This window comes from Manacus vitellinus, unplaced genomic scaffold, assembly GCF_001715985.3.
Source record: "Manacus vitellinus isolate BGI_N305 unplaced genomic scaffold, ASM171598v3 scaffold_10_pilon, whole genome shotgun sequence".
Classification (NCBI taxonomy): domain Eukaryota; kingdom Metazoa; phylum Chordata; class Aves; order Passeriformes; family Pipridae; genus Manacus; species Manacus vitellinus.
In genome coordinates, this window is record NW_021938838.1 from 1,492,247 (window position 1) to 1,506,018 (window position 13,772).

At 42.2% G+C, this 13,772-nt stretch overlaps 1 protein-coding gene across 1 annotated transcript in view; it reads left to right on the forward strand.

Moving 5' to 3' along the window:
* The window catches only part of GLG1 (golgi glycoprotein 1), a 78,780-nt gene that overhangs the window by 5,719 nt on the left and 59,289 nt on the right, over nucleotides 1-13,772 (forward strand). The window lies entirely within an intron of this gene.

The window sequence follows — 13,772 nt, forward strand, 5'->3', positions numbered from 1 at the left end:
TGCATTTATTCTTCCTTATAATAAACCCCAAAGAATTAGATGAATAAAAGATCTAAGTCCTTGCCTTTTTATTTTAAATATTGCTTTAAAATATGGGGGTTTTTTGATCTTCTGACTAATTCAGTTTTAATATCTGTAAAATTGGTTGCTATGGAACTAAAATTTTTCATTTGTGTTAGCTGATAATTTTCTGTCATCATGGAATATCTTGATTTTCTGCACGTTCAGTTTGTCTGTATCAGGATGTTAGGTGAGGAGCTGAGATCCTGCCTTCCCTGGGCACCAGCTTGTGGCATAATTGCAACCTCTCTTCATCAAGACAGGAGATGAGAACCCATCCTGTTCCACTCCTGAGCAGAGGTGATGTTCATAAGAACTGTGTCCTGGCCTGCTGGTGTCTCAGTGTCTGCAGCTCTGAGCTGAGGAATCTCCTTCAGGAGTTAGAGAGGGGTCTGTATTCTCTTTCTCTGTGCTGCCTTTTTGCAGATGCTGTGCCTGAGTTATTTATTTATTTTTTTCCTTTAGGTAGGTGTATCTCATAGCTCTTGCAGCTTTATCAGCTTAGATTTTACGATTTTGTGTTAGAGTGCATTTCTTTTTTATAATGTCTACAATTTTGCTTTAACTTAAGCTGTATTTTATGCCTTTAATATCATCAGTGCTGTGGCTAAAGACCAATGTTTCTCACCAGGTAACACCACAGGGACAAAGGACCATTATTTATGCATGACAGGAATGCTTATTTGCTGCATTTGTTATTTTTTGCATCTTTGCCTGAAACAATGCATAAGAACTGCTGAGGTGACCAAAAGGTAGTGTTTAATGTAGTAAGTTTTCGTGGTTTCTCTAGATGCCTGAAGTATTTTACTCCTTTGCAGTTAGTGGTAGAACTCTGTGCTCTTCTGTGAAAAACTTCTCATAGTTTCCTTAGTTGAGTCACAGGAGTTTTGAGTCTCTTCTTGAGAATGCAACTGGTTATGTTGATATAATTAATTACTTATATGTAACAGGGTGGCTTAATAACAAATGGCTCTTCCAGCCCTGCTATGCAAAATCAATCAGGCAAATGTGCTGTCTTTTGTTAAAATAATAATTACTAGCTTAATCTGGTGGCAAGTTTGCTGTCTAGATCTTTTGAATCTTAATAAGAGGCTCACCAGCCTTCATCATGGTCAGTAGTTTGCTAATTGAGGCTTTCTCTTCTGGACTGTCCTGTTATTGCAGGGTAAAATACTTTGCACCAAGTGAACTGCAAAACAAACTCGGCAGAGCATGCATTCTTCTAGTAATTGCCCTACAAAAGAGTTTTTATGGAATTAAACAAAAACCAACAAACCCAAACCTGCTTGGCTTGTAGACTCTCTGTGACAGCCCAGACTTGATTTGAGCTGAGTCAACTTCTGTTACGCTGTTCTCAGCTGACTTGAAATAAGATCTGGAAGAAGCTTACAGCAAGCTCTTTCCTTATCAAATTGATTTTTGGGCTTATGTCTATCTCTGTGGCCTATCTATGTATGTCACAAAATCAGAAAAATGACCACTTTCAAGTAAAATCACTGCAACGCTGCAGTTGTCATAATTTGCAACAGGAATTGTTCATAAGACTGCAGTTCTTTAGTTGTGTTCATGGTGATTTAAACAAATCAATATTAACGTGATCCTTCTATTGGAAAATTCAGACAGGCTACTTAAAGTCTTGTCTCCACTGATACAAGGTCCTGAGTACTGTTGACTCGAGTTTTATTTGTCAAACATTTTGTGTTGCTGTTCACTTGGGAGTGACCTGGGTGCTTTTTTTTTATCATAGAATTGTAGCATTGTGGAAGGGTTTGGGTTGGAAGGGATCTTAAGGCTCATCTCATTCCAACCCCCTGCCATGGGCAGGGGCACCTTCCACTATCCCAGGTTGCTCCAAGCCTTGTCCAACCTGGGCTTGAACACTTCCAAGGATGGGGCTTCCACAACTTCTGTGGGCACTGTATTTTTGATGCTTCAGCACTTGAGATGGCTGAGGGGTGAGGTGCTGGACCACTCACTGTGACACAGGTATGCAAATTCCTGATGGCAACTGCCTCAACTTACTCAAGTGTAGAGCTGACTCTGCAGCAGAAGTCAGAGGTCTTGTGAATGCAGTAACATTGCTTATTTTTTAACAGAAGGCTTCCAGGCAGTGATCAGCAGCCACCTTCACTTGTTTCTGATTAGCTGTGTGAAGCAGCACTGTTTTTTAAAGCCCGAAAAAGAAAAGGCTGGAACAGTAGTTGGGGTGCAGGTTTTCCCTGCATTTGTGTTAAACACAGTACTGTGATGGGACTGCTGTGGTGAATGCTTGTCCTGTCTCTAGAACTCACCTGGGAATGTGTGGTTCTAGGGAAGATTTCTCTCCACTGATTCACAGCTCTAAAGGTGTACACTCATTCTAGTGTGATTGTTAATAGCCTTAATTAGCTGTACATGTCCAAAGCAGTAGTTGTGAGAAGGATGGGTCCCTCACAGAACACAAAGCATTGCAGCGTTTCATATTTTTGCTTCATGGTCTGTGCTTTAGCAGGCACTGAACATGTCAGCCATCACTGATAATACCCTCACCTCTGACTCCAGAAATAGCAGCAGTGTGTAGGACAGACTTGCCTGGAATAAGGCAGAGTTTGTTCCAGCTCAGGCACTCAGCAGTGTGGCTTGAGCTTGTCCACTTCAAACCCCTCTCACGTGCTCTGAGGCTATGTTGGCTTCCTTTCCGTGAGCAGCTCACAGGTAAGGCCTACACAAAGGAGGAAAGCATACAACAAGCCACTAACTACAGGGTTTTTGGTTTCCCTCCCCTCCTCCAGGCATTCGTGAACTCTTCCAGCATCCTCTTGTATAAAACCATAGTCTAAACTTGTTCTGCTAGGGAGAGTGCTGATGGAATTTAAATTCTTCTCTTTGTATGTCAGCTCTTCCCAAAGTAATTTCCCCAAATACTTTCCTCCCTTGAGGCATTTCGGTGAAACCCATCATGACTTTCTGATGCCCTCCAAGATTAGTTAATAAATGCTGTCCTCTAATGCCTGTTTTACTCACTAGGGTTCACAGTATCTCCAACTTACAATACTTGCAAAAGGCATTTTCTGAAAACTTTCTAAGATTTCTGGGGAGCTCAGGTAGGCTGTGTGATGTTGGGGAGGAGTATTCAGCTTGGTCTTCTCTGTTGTACAATTAGAAGATGAGAATCAGTGCTCCAGTCACTTTACCTGCTGGTTGTTGGTGCAGCACAGCTGTATGATCCAGTGTGGTGTCTGCATTGACACAGGGCAGATGGAACAGGCAAAGCCTGCCTGTGGTTTAGAGCTGTGCATCATGAATAACTTTAAATAACAGCACAGCATACTGTTGCCATCTTAAAGTGATTGTTTGTTGAGAGATGGAGTTTGATTTCTGACTGTAGTCACTTCTGCATTGCTTTGTGGAACCACAGATTTGAAATTAGGGTCCTGTTAAGGAGATTAAAGTTTTAGCTTAAAGAAGAAAGCCCCTTTGTGAACATCATGTGGAGCCATTCAAGCAAGAATGTTAAAAAAGGAAGATAGTAAGAGAAAGTAGAAGAGTAACTTAGAGCCTGATAGGCATTAAAATGTTGGAGAACCTTTGTATATCTTCAAATCTTTGTCTCAGCTTTTAAGGCAAGAGTATTATTTCATAAACTGTGATTGTTCTGATCTTAGTTGGGCTAGAAGAGTCTTTCTGAACTGAACTTTTGTTCTCAGAAACCAAAAACAAACTTATGGAGGCTGGCTAATACTACAATCCACTACTTTGGGAACCATGTTGCTGAAAGTACTCCTGAGCAGCCCTTTAGGGCTTTGGCATAGTTTTCTAAGTTCTTTGTTTGTATATTTCACACTTTTTGTAGCATAAAAAGCCGTAAAACAAATCAAGAGATCATTTTTGAAGGGTATCTAAAATAGTGCTTCAGAGCTGTCAAAACATTGTGTGTGAGTAAAACTTGGGCAGTATGAGTAGTTCAATGCTGTTCACTCCCACAGTTATGGAGCTCGTTGCTCTTTGTTTTACCCTCTTTTGGGGTTCAGTCCCTTGGTAGCACTTCAGACCTGAATCCAGGACTTCAGCAATGAGCCTCCTGCTGTGTCCACTGGTGGATCTGAAGCTGTTTGGACAGGGGAGCCTCATGGGTCCTTAGGAATGATCATCGTTATTAGGAGGAGATTGGGAAAGGTGGACAGCTGAACAGCAGAGCTCTGTCTCTAATCATGAAGCCACCTGGAAACAAAGGGAAGGATAACAGTGCCAGGGTTACTCTGCTCTGTGCTTCCAGAAGCTCATGTGCAGGAGCTGATAGGATCCAGTCACTCTTAGTCACTGTTTCCCAGCTGGGACTCCTCCTTCTCTTCTCTCCTGGGGATACTAGAGCAGGAGGCTTGTGTTGAGCATCTGGCTCTGTAGCCATCATTAGTAGCCAAGGTGGACACTCATCTTTGTTTTGTTGTTTTTTGGTTTTGCATGGAATTTTTCATATCCCTTATTATTCAGATGTCAATCCCGAGCTATGATGGCTAAATCATCTTACTTGAGACTCTCCAGAGCGAGGTACAGGGACTGTTGTTCTAGCTTGTTCTTGTGTGGAAAGTACTTATTTTCATAGAAACAGACTGTAATATTCCATGATGCTGATAAAATCACAGAATTGGCCTGATGATGGTGAATACAGTAGCTGGAAAGAATGATTCATTTCATAGAGAAACAAACAAGAGGTTTTGATTACAATTGTTTGTATCCCGTGGCATATTGCTGGAATTTTGACCATGGAAGTATTTATCTGGAAGTTCCAATGTTTTTGGTTGGCTGCAATAACAGTAGAAAGATACTGCCTTTCCCTGGAAGAGGTACAAGATCAGATGAATCTTCTGGACTAACAGTGACTTGGAAGGTGTAGGAATCCTTTCAATCCTGGTGTCCCAGGTAGCCATAGTTGTTAGTGGCCACCTTAGTAAAGCACATCTTGCACTTTGCTCTGAGGACTGCTACAGCCCTGGTGAGAGGGGGAGGAAAACTCCTTCCACATCAGTTATCCTTCCTGTGGAGTTACCTGTGGAGTCATCCCCTTGGCCTGGAGGAGAACCTGTGTTAGGATCCTGCATTGCTTTGGGAGCTGCTGGTTAAAATAACTCTGCTTTGGTTTCCTCAGCTGCAGGACTTGGCAGCAGCAGAATAGTGTAAAGGCTGAAAGCGTGGGCAGGCAGCGAGTCTGGCTCTGTGCCGGGAGCAGAGGTGAGGTTTGGTTGGGGTTTTTTTTTGCTTTTCACCATGACATGTTCCATAACAGTTGAGCTTTGTCCCTGCAGTCCTGGGAAGGGGTAGCATCTCTTCTTAATCATGAACAGATTGTGGGGTTTATTTTTAATTAGTCTCTCACCTGAATGATTCTGTTCTTCTGCGTTTGTTCTTCCTTACAAATGAAAGATATGAACGTGTTTAACATGTACTGGCAAGACTTGCTGTATAAAGAGATAACACTACACTTGGTGTTCCACATCCTTTCTTACAGTCTGTTCCTAGCTTTAATCCATGGAAAGTGCTTTGTGAAAATATGGAAGAATTTCTTTTGCCTGCAGCTTCTCTGAGTCTTAAAAACATTGTGGGATTGAAATGCTGCTTCATCCTTCTAGAGCAAATCTGCAACATGTTTTAGTCTCAAAGTCAAGAGTAGCAATATGCTATTTCTGTACCAAAATGCCTGAGGCTCTCATCAAAGAGAAGTGTGATCTGGAGTAGAATGTTACTGACCTGAGGAGTGTATTTGTTCTTAGATTTGATATTCACGTGCCTGGGGAATATTTGGGATTTGACTAGGCATTCTTCTTTCCAGAAAACTGCAACTCCTCCTTTTAATGTGACATATACCCTGGGAGCTGTGGAGGAGGAAAGGGACACGGGCAGCTTGTCCTCAGATTCTCTAGACAATGTGTCTTGCTAAGTTTGTGACATATGTTTGTGAAGTCCCCTGTAATCTGCAGCAGTCTGTGGATCTGCCTGAGGTGTGTGTGTGATGACTTAAGGAGTACTGCACTGCTCCCTTGGCTGGAAGTCTGTGGGTGCTTTTGGGTAGCTTTTATCAATGAAACTCTCTCTTGAGAAGGAAGCGCTTACCGAGGAAAACAACAGATAAAGTTACCAAAATAACCCTTGCTCCCTGGAGAGCTGCTGGAGGAGGGGAGAGGGAGGCCTGTCAGTCACACTTGTGTTTTAATAACATGACATAACATCCTATCAAATGGTTTAGGGTGAAGGGAGCGGGGGGGCTGCGCTTCCAGCCCCTCAGGCTTGCTTTGTGTTCAGAGCTTGCTTGCTTGGGTAGAGCGTGTGGGATTTAAATGTTAAATTAAGCTTAATAGTTTTAAATCTTGGCATGTGTCAGGGCTTGTCCAAGCTTAAATAAATTGAGTGCAGAACTAAAATGATGTGTGTCTCTTATGCATGTGTGCCATGGTTGAGTAGTTGTTATAATCTGGGCCCAATTTTTATAAGGTGTTTAAATTTTTACAGAATGTCACAGTGAACCTGAGGTGGGTTTTTTTGTTTGTTTTTTTTTTTCTTGTTATTTCTCCAAACTGTTAAACAAGTTGTGAGTAATCTGTTTGTTTGGGTTTTTTTGGTTTGTTTGTTTGTTTGTTAAAAAAAAAGACTCCCCAGTTGACATAATTTATGCTGTTTGACTATTTACATGTTGTTGAGGAATCAGTGTCCTGAACGGGGATTTGGGTGGGTGTTTCAGAGTGATTTATGCTGTAAATTTGAGGCAATACTCTAGCAGATAGCAGGGGCAGTGTCTCTGTCTGCAGAATGGCTTGAAGGGCCATGTTGGCCCATCCAACTGAGTAGCAAGTCCTGTGGCAGATGGGGAAGGAATATGTTCTAGAGATGTGTCAGCAGTTCCAGCTAAATTGCCACGTGGAGATTTGGGATTTCTCTATTCCCATAAGGAGAAACAGCTTTAGCTTGGATGTCTTTATTAACAGTCTCCTTTTTGTTTGTTTAGGGAATAAGCCAACCTGTCTGGTCACTCATCCAGAAATGTTCCAAGATAACAGTCTCTGGGTGAGGTGGTCAGCTCTTCTCCTGGGAGGGTTTCTCAGGATAAAGCAGTGCATGTTCGGTACAGAGCTCAAGTACTAGAGGCAACTCTTGCACCCTGAGATCTTACTGCGGTTGTTTGAGAAACAAATGAGGCAAATCTGTTTGGTCACATAGCTTTTCTCTGTTTTAGTGCTTGTTTTTGAAGAATGGATGGTCTCAGGGATGTATTTGGCTGGTTTGGGGAAGGAGTGGATAGTGAGTGTTTCAGCTGATAGAAAATTTAGTTTGTCCTCTTTAACACTGGACACTGTGGCATTCAGTAATGCCAGTAATAGTATGGGCTAATTGTGTGTATATTTTAGGCTTTTCCTTTCTGAACCAAGCATTTTGTTTATCCTGTGTCAGGGGAAGGTGATTAAAAGCTTCTAATGAACATTTCCTGGAGGTTTTTCTCACTTCTACAAAGGCCTTGTTTCTAAGGTCAGCATTCCCTGGAGGTTTGCATGCCTCAGCCAGCCCTTGATATGTAGCTCTTGTCCCACTTTTCATGCTGTCTTTGTGATGTGTTAAAACCTCTGCAGAGTGCTTCAAGAGAGCATTCCTGGGAAAGCCATGTCTCCTCTATTCTGTCACGCTTTGTGACAGTCCTAGGAGGAGTGTTTTCAGGAGAGGCTGAAGTGTGATGGCTTGCTGGTTGGGTCAGGTTGCTTCAGGTGCTCAGCTCTCAGTCTCAGAGGTGATGGGATGGAGAAAGATGCTCTAAGAGAACATGTAGCACGAGCATCCATCCCTAGGGAGGGGAAACTGAGGCCCAGTTTTGTGACTGTGCACGGAATGTTGCTGACAAACCACGGGGATGGGGAAGAGTTGGAGGTCTGGCCATCTGATGAAGTGAGCACTGATTTGACTCACAGAAGCAAATTAAATCTGTGAGTAATAAGTTTCTAACAGTTTTCTGCTTCACTGCTAAAGGCTCCTGTGGCCAGGGTGGCTGAACAAGACACGCAGCAGTTCTTGTGCGGGGAAAATGGAAGGTGGTTCCAGCAAGTGGCTTTATGTGTTTCAGTGGTCCCTGTTCCAGATATGCTCATCCCTGGGGAGACTTGGACAGTGTCAGCTCATCCAGATAAAACTTGGGTGGCTGAAGTTGCAGGTCAAGACCTTGTGGGAAGAGTTTAGTACTCAAGTCAGGAGATATTTTGGTTCTATGTAATAGAAATAGAGCAAAGACTTGGTGAAACCTTGATGGGAAAAGATGTCCATATTATAGGTAACTGGGCTTAAGGGGGTTAAAATTTGCACCTGTGGCACATGGCTGTATAAATGAATTCAGATTAGATATCTAGGGAGGCTAATGGAAACATGTTTTAATGAACCCTGGCTAATTACTCTATTAACTTCTTGATCAATACCCAGGAGACCTCAAACTGCTTGCAGATTGTTTTTTTTTTAAAAACCCTGCTCTTATATATATTTTAAATCTTCTGCATATAATCAAAACAACTGGAGTCACTTGGTTTGTAGACTTCTGGTTCACCAGGGCTTTATAATATTTGGCTGTGGTCTGTAAATTAAAGCTGAAGACTCAAGCACTTCCAGAAGCATTAATTGTGAATTTCAGTGGGAGGTGCAGAGGAATAAGTGGGCTTGGGGGAGCAGATAGTAGGAGAGAACATGAGTTTCTGGAATAATCTTTGGTGTTATGTATGACAAGGCAGAAGTGTGTGGTTTTCTGGAAGAGGAAAGACTTCTTGTAAATACTTGCTGGAGCATGGATGTTCTTAAAGAGACCTCTATGAAGACCACCTCTCATGTTATCTCAGAACCTTGGTTCTCTTTGGAATACTGTGAACGAATGTCAGTGGACTCAAAATTAATATTAAATAGAAATGTCAGGCAGGCAGCCTTACCCTGAAGGGATAAAGTACTGTCTTTAAATTAGTTCATATTAAGGAAGTTGGGATATGTTTAGCCTTTTCTGATTGAGCTCATTAGTAAGACACTACTGCATGTTGATGGTTAATACATCCCGGTGTGTGGAATGGATAACAAATGCTTAAGAAAGGTAACCCTTCAGCAAACAGCCTGCAAACACTGTCTCCTTCAGCCTTGTTTCATGGATTCCTTGAAGTCTTTGGTGAGAACTGCCAAGTCTGTCAGGCAGGTGACTTTTATTCCTGTCTGTATTCAACCCATTGCAGCTTCTGGTCTGCCCTCGGTAGCAGCACTGATTGTATCGATGGAAAAGCATCCGCAGAGCCTGCTCTGACCTGGGTGGGAGGGAAGGGTTGGGCACTGGAGGGCTTTAGCAGCCTGGCACATGCACTGATGCTGTGCCTCTGCAAGCCTCGCCCTCTTCCTACACTTAGGTGGCAAAGGGGTCCAAGAAGCAGCATGAACCTTGGAAGAAGAAAGTCAGGAGCCTGGGAGTTTCATTAAGGGAATCCCAAGTAGTATCGTGTATTAATGGACATCAGGTCACACTAACTTAAAACCACCCACCAGCCCCAAGTTGTAGGTACTTGGTGAAAACTGTAAAGCCTCAGCAACTCCCACTGAAATGATTTAGTGGTTAATGGGCTGACTGAATGGATCCCTTGCCCGGGAGCTTTTCAGGATTCAAACTGGCAGTTAGTTTGAGGAGCCGTTCCTGAGCTGTGAACTGTCTGCTCAAAGGGTTTTTTATTAGACCCCAAAAATTTGTTAAGAGATGGAAAACTTGAGAGGGATGTTGTCATTTTCAGCCAGAGAAACCAGAGCCCAGCTGGGTCTTGAACTTTGTAAGAGAGAGGTCCCTGGAGCAGGCAGTTAGCAAACAGGGTTAAGAGATAACATGGAAATCATGGGACTTTAAGGCAGAATTTGGCTCTTCTCCCTCTTACAGAAAGCTAAACACACCCTTCTCATAAATTTGAGATCCTCCATCCTATGCTATCTGAAAGCTGCAGTTGTGTAATGTTGTGTAAACATACTGTTCCCTTGAAGTTTTTGGAAAGATCACAAGATTGATTGTTCTCCATATCGCTCCAGAAATGAATGGGGAATTTGGAATTTTATGCTTTAGTGTCATTGTAGAGTTGGCTTTGCATGTTCTCTTATCTTCCATTTAATGTTGTTGCTTTTGTGCCCAACTCTTGTCTACTTTGTGTCATTGCAGCTCTTGTTTAAATAAGGAAAAAATCCCTGTTATGTTATCAAGAGATTGTTCAAGCATGACTTAGAGATAAAATTAACTAGCAAGTCAGTGGTCTGAGGAGTGGCTCTAGATGATGGCTCACATTCCCGTACTCAAAATGACCTAAGGCAGTGATATAAAAAGACTGGGGTGGGCATGGCATATCAGCTGGAGTGAAACCTTCCATTCACTGGTGGATATGAAAGGATGAGATCTAACCTCAATACAGGGTCAGCGGAAGGCAGCTTTTTTTATGTGCAGAATTTTAACAATTATTTGACAATTATCACTCTTTGGGGCTTTCTGTGCTCACAAAACTCATCTGGCTCGTGGCCTTCACAAGCTTTTATTGAACAGCCTCAGTAAAAGATTGTTATCACAGTGATTCTTTCCTGCTATCCCATTGTTAGTCTCTGGCAAGAAGGTGGGGATCAAATATAGACAGGGTGTTTAACCTCTGGCTTACTGAGTTTTATTTTTTTTTTTTTTGTTAATACCCTTTTCACCCTGGTTCTCCTGACTGTGCTGAAGGCAGAGCAACTGCTGTACAGCTGTGATTGCAGCAAAGCCAGCAAATATACCAGTAAATCTTTTGAGAATAGGCAAATCCATTCTATAGTTTTACTGCAGTGAATTCCTAGTGTAGATCCCAAGTACTGACTGAAGGATTTTCTCCGTGTGATTCAGTGCCTGCTTGGATTTTCAACGGCAACAACTGTGCTGGTGAAAAATCATATCTGGTTGATGTCTTCCTAAGAAACATGTAGAAAAGGCCATAGACATTCAGGCTTCCTGGGGGCAAAAGTGATGAGTTAACACAGTAGTAGTACCTGGTTTTCATCCTTTACTGCTTAATTTTCTGTAGTTTTGTAGCTAATAACATAATAGAATTTTACATTTTCATCAACCTCTTAGGTACTTGAAACAAACGGGTTTTTTTATTAATGGGTCATCTACTGGCAATTGATTCATTGATGTAAGTATTATTAAAGACACAGCACAGCTGGTGGTCCACAGCTTGGTATATTGATGGTTGTGTTCGGAAATCTGCTCAATTCAGTGTTCAAATTGGATGTCTGCATGTGTTGCTGTGTGCAGACTCCTTTGCAGGCTGTCTGCAAGTAGTTCAAAAGCTGGTGCTTCTTAAAAATGAAAGAGAGCCTTGCAGCCAGCTGCGTCGATATCAAATAATGTTCTTGATCTCACAGCTGCTTTGCAGTCTCCCACAGGGATATCCTGGACCACATCTGTGGAGCTTTGGTTCTGGAGGAGCCTCCTGTGCCACAGCTTGTTGCTGTGTGCTGAGTTAAGCCAGTTGAGCTGCTGTCAGGGCCGAGCTGGGAACTGAATTCCTGATGGAACAGGAGGTTGCAGTGTGGACCCAAAGCTTAGATCAGCCATTGACTCGGACAGCCCTCAAACAGTGGCCGTGGTGATGGGGATGGATGGGGATGTGTAAAGAGTGGAACAGGGTGGATCCTTGGGTCTGGTTTGAACTGGAACACTTCAGTGTGCTTTTTCTCCAGAGCAGCAGGCTCTCTCTCCAGAGTCCCACAGGCTAAATGGTCAAGGAGCTGGGCAAGACTTCTTAGACAAGTCTTAAACACTTAAGTGTGCCTGTTACAAGCACAAAAGATGCACATGAACCTCAAGTCTTCATTCAAGCCCTTTGGCCATGACTTTGCAATGTCAACTGAAAATTGAAGATGCAGTGTGGTGTTAAACTGAAGCACAGCTTTGTAATAGTATTACTCTCTGTTTTGAAACCATACAGTTATTGTCTGATAACGTCAGAGGTTCTGGAGAAAATGAAGTGAATTCTCGGAAGTTGAGGTGCCGGTGAGTTGAATGTATGACAAACAGCAGCAGTAATTCAGTTTTATTAGACTTGGCAACATAAGACCTCCAAAACTAAGCTGAAGGGGCATTTGATTTAAGCACAGTACTATAAGTATTAGTGTATAAAAGAAGGTTCAAAGAGAAGGGGTGCTACAGAGCGTGTTTACAGGTGGTTGTAACACCTTCTTTCCTTGCCGCCTCCTCTCTTCTTAATCCTGGCATTGCCTGTGAGTGTGACTGCTGAGCAGAACTGGATGAATGTGCAGCCTTCAGAGCTGCATAGTCCTAACCAGTTGCTGAGCTTTCTTTCTGGCATACTCTAACAATGGTTTTCTTTGAGACTTAATTCTGTTTAATTTTGTACTTTGTGGTAAAATGAGGCTTTCTGGTTAGACTAATTTGCCATTATTTCCTCTAGCGTTGCTCAGACTTGCAGATTTGTTTTGCGTGTCTCAAAAGATGTCTGATATTAAACCAGTTTTAGTTTTTCAGATCTGAGATAGGCATGTGTTGAAATGGATGCTCAGTCAACAAAAGGAGCACCTTGATTTACTGTGAACTTCTGGGTGGCTCACAGGCAGATGGAAATGTGCTTGAAAGAGGGATAGAGACTTTATGGAAATGCTTGGTTGTCCTTTCGAGTCAATACAGAAGGGTTGTCTGGTGCAATTTTCTGGTGACCTGTTTCTAATTAACATGCAAATGAACTGCTGGGTGCTGGAAATCAGGATTACAAATACAAAGTGCTAATATGTGTTAGGCTGGGAAATCCCCGGCATCTGCTAAAGCTCCAGCACTGTCTATGTTGTGCCTGTGGAGTGGTTTCCTCTGGAGAAAGAGCTACTGCAACCTGCTGTCAAACGGCTCCTTTGTCTCACTTTAAAGAGAACAGGTTTTAATTTTGTGGTGTTGATGCTTGTTGCCCCGTGTGGGGAGTCACTGGAGTGCACTTACAGCCTGATTCACCAAAACTGGCTGTCGTGAAAACAGCCAAGCTGAGCTACTTCAGATATTTCCCCGGAGGAACTGCAGTGTTTTGTGAAGTAACTTACTTCTTTGTACTAGTGTTACAAGTGCCAACTAAATGAAGAAATTAGCATATTTATTAGTGCTTGTCATCACTTAAAATTTGTTTTTTCATTAAATACTGCTGTATGATTTATATTTAGAAAGTGGCTTTGATCTAACGGGTAGAGATGATTAATTTAGTAAAGCTCTGGTCAAAAAGTGAGATTGTGCCTTTGTCCTTGAGGCATCTGCTTGTTTTGATGTCACAAAACATCTCATTTGTCCTCTTCAACATTTTTGTGCCAACATTTCCTATTAGTAATGATTGTAACAGCTGATTTAGTAAGACATTTTGGCACAAGCCGTATAAAGGACAATAAAACCCCACTTGATTTTCGGATCGCAACTTGTTTCTAGTGCTGGCAGTTAAGAGAAAGACCTTTTGTGCAAACCAGGCAAATTTCAAATGGAAAAAATGAAGCAAATAAGTGCTCAAAACCCCTTTGCCAAAATGCAACTAAAAGTTAAGCTTTGTAAGAGAATTATGTTGAAACATCAAACTGTCAAGAGAATTTGGTCTATTTTCGAGTGTAGGAAAAATCACTTTGAGTTGTGTAAGTCGGTTCAAAGAGTTAATAACCAAGTGGTTTGGTTGCAGGAGGACTCAGCTCTGGAA